Here is an 8,130-nt window from a genome sequence, read left to right as displayed (position 1 = left end):
CTTTTCACGCAATTGCAGGAAAACAAAGCTGGCGACAAGAGGACGTTTTCGCAAAAGAACCTGTTCGAAGAATGATAGTAGCAATGAGCAAAAACGAAGCATATTTGGGTACTAATAGAACAAACACTTTTCTTTACCATAGTTTGGGTTGAATGAGATCATTGTGTACAGAAACGGCCTACCCATTGCCTGAGCTCCCATCTCAACATCAGACAATAAAACAATTTATTACAATACGCTTGAGCCTCTTGATTCTGTTTTGAAAACTAGTCATGGAATCAGTCTCGCTAATTATGATAATCATTATATTATGGCTTTTGATCACACGTCTACTCAGGAGGCTTCACACAACTTCATTCATCCTGAACTGAGCAATTGCACTATTTCGGTCGAACTCAAATTTGACGCAGGTCTCGCTAATAACGTCGAGTCGTTATTTATGGGAGAGCGTGCATCAACAGTTTATGTGCGTTAAGATAAGAAAAAATTACCAAAAACACTCTTATGACCTAAGCTAGACATGGAAAATCTTCAAATAATGGAAATTGTTAACCGTTGTAATTATTTGAAATATCGCTTTAGTGGTATTTTTCCGGCAGGTTTTTCCTGCTCTTCAGTACTGAAAAACAATAATAGGTTCATGATTATGAATGCGTCACCATCGGATCAACCTGGAACCCACTGGTTGCTTTTTGCTCAAGCTGGAGGACACATATTCTTCGCAGATCCTCTAGGTAAAAGGTTATATGATTATCCCCTCGTGTACAAGAGTATGCGACTTAAAATTCACGAGGCAAATCAACTACTGATGAAAAAACCAATACAATCAGCTGATTCAGTGTTGTGCAGACTTTATATGTTGCTCATGTTATAATTACAATAGATTTCTAATAGTATTTAAGCTTACTGATCATGACTTGATAAGATTTGCCAAACATATGTTGTTCTAAACTATTTTTTTTGTAAAATTTGCAAACACATTTTTTTTAATTTCATTTATTTCAACAACAGATTTTCTTTTTCTACAAGTTTAATTGAACCGCGAAAAATTTCATATCAAGTCCATCGAAATATTAAGGCATGGCCATTTGATTTAGCGGGCAATAGCTAACCCGGCGTTGCTCGTTGCTACGCTCCTCGGGAACGCCTCCGCTTGTGTAGTAACATTTTTTTTGATATACAAGAGACCGAACGAAAACCAATATTCAAAACTTGAATTTCTTTTCCATGATAAATTTCACAAACAAAGTGTTTGAATCAATTTCCATCAAACCATACCCACTTAAATTATGTCAATTATTCTAGAAAACTCAGCAGCATTTTCACCATACAAAATATAAGTAAAGCGTTCAATTGTTACGTTAGTAATCATGTCAGTTTGAGTTTGAACAAGTTTAGTCTGCGAGCCGAAGCAAACTTGAGGCAATCGTCTGCGAACTGGAACACCACCAACATGTAGGTTGTTGATGGAGTTATAATTCACAGCTATTTTCAGTTTTTCCATCAGAGGGCCAGACAATTCATAGTTGAAGCAAACCAAAATTAAATATTTGAACGTAGAGAGAAGAAAAGGGATAACGAAGGCTTTTGAAGTCATCTTGTTTAGTAAATCGGTAGACCTTTTTTGAATTCGACCAGCACATAATAATGTTTTTCGTTGTCAATCAAATGATTGCAAAAATCTAATTTATTCCAATGGGAGGTTACCGCAAAATTTGCTTTTGAAGCGAAGCCTGATAAGTTGGGTTCATAATTCAGGATGAAAAATTTGTAATTCTTACGGAATTGTTTCAAATAATCAAGGGATTGCTCATACATTGCTTCAACCATTGCTTTGAAGTTTCAATAGAATAACGAGTTAATAATATTCCACAACCCGACAGTTACCATCGTTTTCACTTTTGCATTCCTTTTCAGAGCATGAAAATTTTTTAGATTTTTTTCGCTTTTTTCTAAATTTTTTAGTCACGTCGCAATTTTTTTCTTTTGTTTAACTTTTGATTTTTGTATAATTGTCCGCCAAGGACTCAAATTCACCAGTTGACAAAAATATTCCTTGTCGATACTTGAAAGTTCCCTCTTCGTCTTTTTTATACAATTTGATAGTTATGTAAATACCGGTCTGTGCGAATGTTTTTGCACCGACTCTAACCAAACGTTATCACTTGAAGATATATCCCTAAAATCATCGAAATAGTCAACATCCGTTTCAAGAGAAGCGTACATTATAAATGAATAACAACCAAGTGGTTTTTAGTGTGGAACGTTGAAGAATGACTGATCACAAAATACGAGACAAAATACGATACAAATTTAGGTAATAATTTTTACGAGCGCCCTAAGCCATAATGATGAAACTTAATTACCAAGGAGATAATATCTTTAACGATAAACCACTTTTTATATGGGTGTTTAGTTAATTTTCCCCCGGCTAAACTCTAAAAATTTTAGAGTGTTTTTTGTTGTGACGGTTAATTTAATGACTGCTATGAATCATTGTAATGAATCTTTAACAGCATGACAAAGAATTTCTGGGAAACTATCATGAAAACTTGAACATGAGTGCTTTCGCCCGTAGCCACTATTATAAAGCTATCACATAAATCTAAAAAATCGGGTTTTCACATTCATTCTTAACATGATATCAGGCGTCATGCGTAGAAAAAATGAATAGAATTTGATAGCTTCGCCGAAAAAAATTATTAGCTTTGACCTAATTGAACCATGCCACCCCTTTCCTGATCTCGTTCTCATTAATAAACTTTTCAAACTTTTCATTCTCTCAATTGCATTTCGGTAGTTCAGTCATTTTATTTCAAAAAAACGCTAAACATCTTTAAGTCATGACTAGTCCTGTACAAATAATCTCAGTGTCTGATCGAGCAATAACATTTATATACCAAGCATACACGAAAGAGTCGGTTGCAGTCATCCATCAACAGAAAGAGAGTCTCTCCGTCTACAGCAAGTCCGTTCAATGACTTGGCTCCTCGAAAAAACGATGGGAATCAAAACGAGGAACGGACTACAAAAAATCATATCAAGCTACCGAACTACCTCATTGATCACATCGATCTACTTCGACAAAATCGAAAACGAATGTACGAGATTTGCACAATTCACGAGAGCTATCCGGCATTAGAAAAGACTGAGATAAGGGACACAACCTCGCTCGAGCAGTCTCCAAGAAAAATTCTCCTCCTGTATGACTGCGAGGCAAGGCCGTTGTATGAAAATCAGGAGGGATGTTTTCGTGATTATGCTGAGCGCGAAGCGTACCTGGATATTCCGACAGCAATGTCTCCCGAGTCGTTTGTTAGGGGAGCAGTTTCAACTCCAGAACAATCGACTTCCTATTCGGATGCTTGGGTTTCATCGAGTGTGGAGACAATTGATCTAGTGACCCCAGATCTCATTCAAGGCACCCCTCCAAATGCAGGCTGCTATGCGCCAAAAAAGAGAAAACTACAGTTTCGAGAGTTCTAATAACTTGAACAAAAAACTTTCCTTTGTTTCAATTATTAATCCAAGGTTTTATATTTTCATTTTTGTTTGATTTGATTTTTAAGCTGTTTTAACATTACCGAGTATATATTTTTTGTCTCAGTTTTTATTTTGCACAATAGATCAATTAAAATTTGCCCTGTAAAGTTTTCAGCAAAATGTCAGAAAAATCATAAATTTTTTTTCTTTTCAAAAGAAAGATAAATATGGAAGGGTTCAACATTTTCTTGTTGGTAGTTCAACCATATTTATTTGGCTTTTTATCAAACACTCTCTGCTCTCTCTCTCTCTCTCATTATACTTTGTGCCCGGTGGGAATAGACAGGTTTTACGCAGGGTAACAGAGAGTGTTTTAAGCCATAATTCTGCTTTATATTACATTTATATACATGTTTTGGGTGTAACACTGACAATTTTTTGGTAAAAAACGTGAAAAAATGAGTTTTATGTTTTTTTTCGAAAATTGAACATGACCCTTAACCCTGCTCAGAAATTCATGGCAAATTGATTGAGGGTAATTTCAATGGAATTTTTTTCCAAATTTTTCAAAAAATATTTAACAAAAATCAGATTTTCCCAAAAACTCACAACTTTTTAAGCGTTTACTCTCATTGATTGGGCTATAATTGTTTTTTAATTTCTACGCTTGTCCTAATTAGGTATCAGATAGCTCCTAAAAATTTCAAACCACATTCACTTGAATTTAAAATGAGAACGAATAATTTAAGCTAAAAATGAAGGAAAAAAAATTAAAAAATTATGTCTTTTAAGTTTCGAACAAGACCAGTAGAACTGTGCTCGAGATCCTATAAAATTAACTGGTTTTTTTGTTGATAGATTTTAAAGACATTTTTTTTCTTTAGTTTTCATTTTTTCACAACTTTGAGGTTTCCCTTTAATTTTGAAAAAAATATTTTCACTCGAATTTACAGAACATGAGGCGTTCCCGAGGAGCTTGGCTTTGACCAGTAGTTTCATATCATACCCCACATCTAGACGAGGGGTTAGCTATTGCCCCTGAAACCAAACGGCCATGCCTTAATATTTCGAAGGACATGATATGAAATATTTCACGGGACACTGAATCACATGAAGGAATTTTTGATTCCGATATCATTTACACACTCAAATGACAATCTATGCTTATCATGCATCGACAACTATCATGGTATCTAATTTGCAAAATTTTCTTTTTTTTTTAAGTTTACTATTTTATTTCAACTTAATTATATAGTTGAGGGCTTTTTTTGTCTGAATACTTTTATCTCATATTTCTACTTTTTGTTATACCTTTTTAAGCAAACCAAGAAGTGGGCTTGAAATCATTAGGAAATTACTGTTTCACAGTTAAAATTAGTCAGAAAAAATTTTAGGCTCAATCTGAATCATTCCAAGCTTTAAATTTTGTAATTTAGTGCTGAAATGTTGATTGAAAAACTAAACCAGTCCCCTTAAAGTCGCCAAACCGAAAACAAATTATCGCTACCCTTTAAAATTTACAGCAAAAGTTTAAGGCTGTAAATGAATCAGTTTTTATTATACTAAAGCCTTGCACTCAAACAGAGTGATGAGACATATAAAATTTGAAACTGTAAAAAAAAAACCCTGTTTTTGGAAAGGAAAGTAGTTATTGTCAAGTTCACGGCGAAGTATAACGCTCGTTCATAGCTTCCACTTGCCCTTACCCGCAAAGTTTTTAGTCCTAGTCACTTCTCGCTTTTGCTTTTTCATAACCAGTTTTACTTCAATCTTGAAACTTTCCTGAAATACTTACTGAGCTCTAATACTGAGCTCTAAAAGTAACTTGAGAAGACATGAGCAAAAAGTTCACAAGATCCTTCCTCCCCCTCCTCCTCAAACTGTTTGCGATGAGTGTCTCGAATCATTCGAGAGTTTGTCAGAAGCCCGAGAGCACGTCGAGCTGGTACATGACATGACTTCCAATAGTCGTTGTATCGATTGCCATACAATAGTTCTCACCGCGGAAAGCTATGAACAACATTTGCTGAAGAAGCACGCATTGCCTCTTTGGGACGGCATTGAGACGCCGCCTTCCGCTGCCCCAACGGAAAGCGCGTTCAGAGGCAAATTGCGTCAATACTATCTCAAAGTTGGTGAAAAAGAAATGGAATTGCTTCAAGTCATGATGCAAAACAAAGAGGAAATAGATGCTCTCATACTGGAAAGGGTCAAAGAGGGCCCGAACAAGGTGCAATTCCACGTGGAAGTGGGAATGATCGAAATTCCCACTGCGCAAGGCGGGGACAGTGGAAACTTCGAAATGACCATGCTGTTTCTGAACACTAAGACATCGACAGTGTACTTCGAGGGAATAGCTGGGGATCAATTCTTGGAACTGATTGAACATATGGTCAACCAAGTCGATTCGTTCTCTTCTCATGGTAGCGGATGGATTATTGACACAATTGAAAAATTGCAAATCAGTTTTGGGGCCTTCTCACCAATAAGAACAGGATCCTACCTCGAGCTACCTGATGCACTCAGCGCAGCTTCTACTCTGCTCACAAATATCAACACTAAAGATGATGACCGTTGCTTTCTCTATTGCTTTGTTGCCGCATATCACAATGTGAATGAGCCGGCCTTCTACCCCACATCTAGACGCTGGCTGGAGAAAAAAAAGTCTCAACCTACGATCTCGACAAAGAAGGAATTGTGAAAATCAATGAAGAATACGAAATGCAATGGGTCTGATGGATATGGACAGATTCGAAAAGCTGAACAATTGTCAAATCAACGTCTTCCGGTAAGCAAATTCTAATTGCCTTTTAAAAAACTTAAAGTTACTTCATTAAAACTCTTCATCCATTCAAACACCCTTTATATTTCATTCCAAACCTAGGTATAAAAAATATTTTTCTGTTCAGGTACAACGATGGCGAGTTTTTGCCCATAAGAGTATTAAGCAGATTCACTACTAGCCTGATTGTGGACTTGTTGCTGCTGACAGATGGATCAAATTATCACTATGTGTTGATAAGTGATCTCCAAAAACTGGTCGGGTAGGCCCGGCCCAAAGTGCACCGATTTCAATCTGAGATTTGCTGCAAATGTTTCCACACATTCGCTTCATTCGAAACTCTGAGAAGACATCAAGAACTGTGCTACCAAGACGAAGATGTCGTCATTACAATTCCCAAGCCGGGAAAAGATGACCACAAGTTCAAAAACTTAACAGCTCGTTGGTACGTACCCAGAGTAATCTACTTTGATCTGGAGTCACTGCTCTTACCAGTATATGGACCGCAACCTGATCCGCAAAAATCTAGCACGCAAACAATTGAAATCCATCAACCGTGCGGCTACGCATTAGAAGTTATCAAATTTGGAAAAAAGACCTGTTAAAATTTGAGCTTAAAAGAGGACAGAATGTGATGGAAGAGCTAATTAGCTCCCTTGAATCCTTAGCGAGACAAATTTAGATAGAAAAAAGGAAATATTACACTTTCACCGGTATAACAGACCAGGAACGGGAAGATGCTACAATTTGTTGGATATGCGAGAACGATTTTTCCGACAATGATCAAGTGGTACCTGACCATTGCCCTTACACCAACAAGTTCCTGGGTTGGGCACACAATGTGTGTAGCGCTAATAGAAAAACAACAACTACTTTCCAGTGGTAGCTCATCATTTGTCAAATTAAGATTTACACTTTATTATCAAAGCGCTGGCAAAAAGCGATTCGGAAAACACTTTTTCCGTAACACCTGCAGCTGTAGAAAAATATATATCCTTGACAATCTCAGTATATATAAAAACTTACACGGACAAAAATGGAAAAATCAGGAAAATTTGAGAATCATCGATTCGTATAGGTTCATGCTAGCACCGTTGGCAAAACTTGTCGATAATTTACCCAACGAGACGTTTTTTCTGCTGGAGAACTATTTTGAAAAACTCGGCCACTCACCTGAAAAAGTCAGTATGTTGAAACATAAAGGGCATTACCCCTACTCATACTTCAACTCTTTCGAAAAACTCCGAGAAACTCGCCTTCCCCCACGAGCAATGTGGAAAATTAGTCTATTAGGAGGGGATGTGAGTGTTTCAAGAAGCGAGTACAATCATGCCCTAAAAGTTTTCACAGAACTGAAGTGTGGTTCACTTGGTGATTACCATGACCTGTACTTGACTACAGACGTGCTATTACTTGATTCCGTTTCAGAAGCTTTTTGTGAAGTTTGCTATCAAACAAATGGGCTGGATTGCGCCTAATACTTCACGGCAAGTAACTTTTCCAGGGACGCCTTTCTAAACGTTTATAAGCCCGACCTGAAACTCTTAACGGATCGTGAACATCTGGACCTTGTGCAGCGAATGATACGAGGAGGCATGTCGTCGGTTTACGCGCGCCGATTTACAAAGTAAACAATGAATACCTTGACAATTTTTTGTCCTCAGAACGATCAAGCTACATCCTCAACATTGACGCAAACAATTTGTACGGGGGGATAATGAAACACTGCCCTTTGCCATTGAACGATTTTTCATGATTGAAAAAAAAATCTGGCAGACATACTGCTCACCAGCGAAACCTCAGAGTGGGGTTATATAGTTGAAGTCAATTTGAGCATACTCGAAGAACTTCATGACTTCTTTGCT

Source organism: Symsagittifera roscoffensis, chromosome 1 (assembly GCF_963678635.1).
Source record: "Symsagittifera roscoffensis chromosome 1, txSymRosc1.1, whole genome shotgun sequence".
In the NCBI taxonomy this organism is placed as follows: Eukaryota; Metazoa; Xenacoelomorpha; order Acoela; family Convolutidae; genus Symsagittifera; species Symsagittifera roscoffensis.
This window is presented reverse-complemented; position numbering follows the sequence as displayed.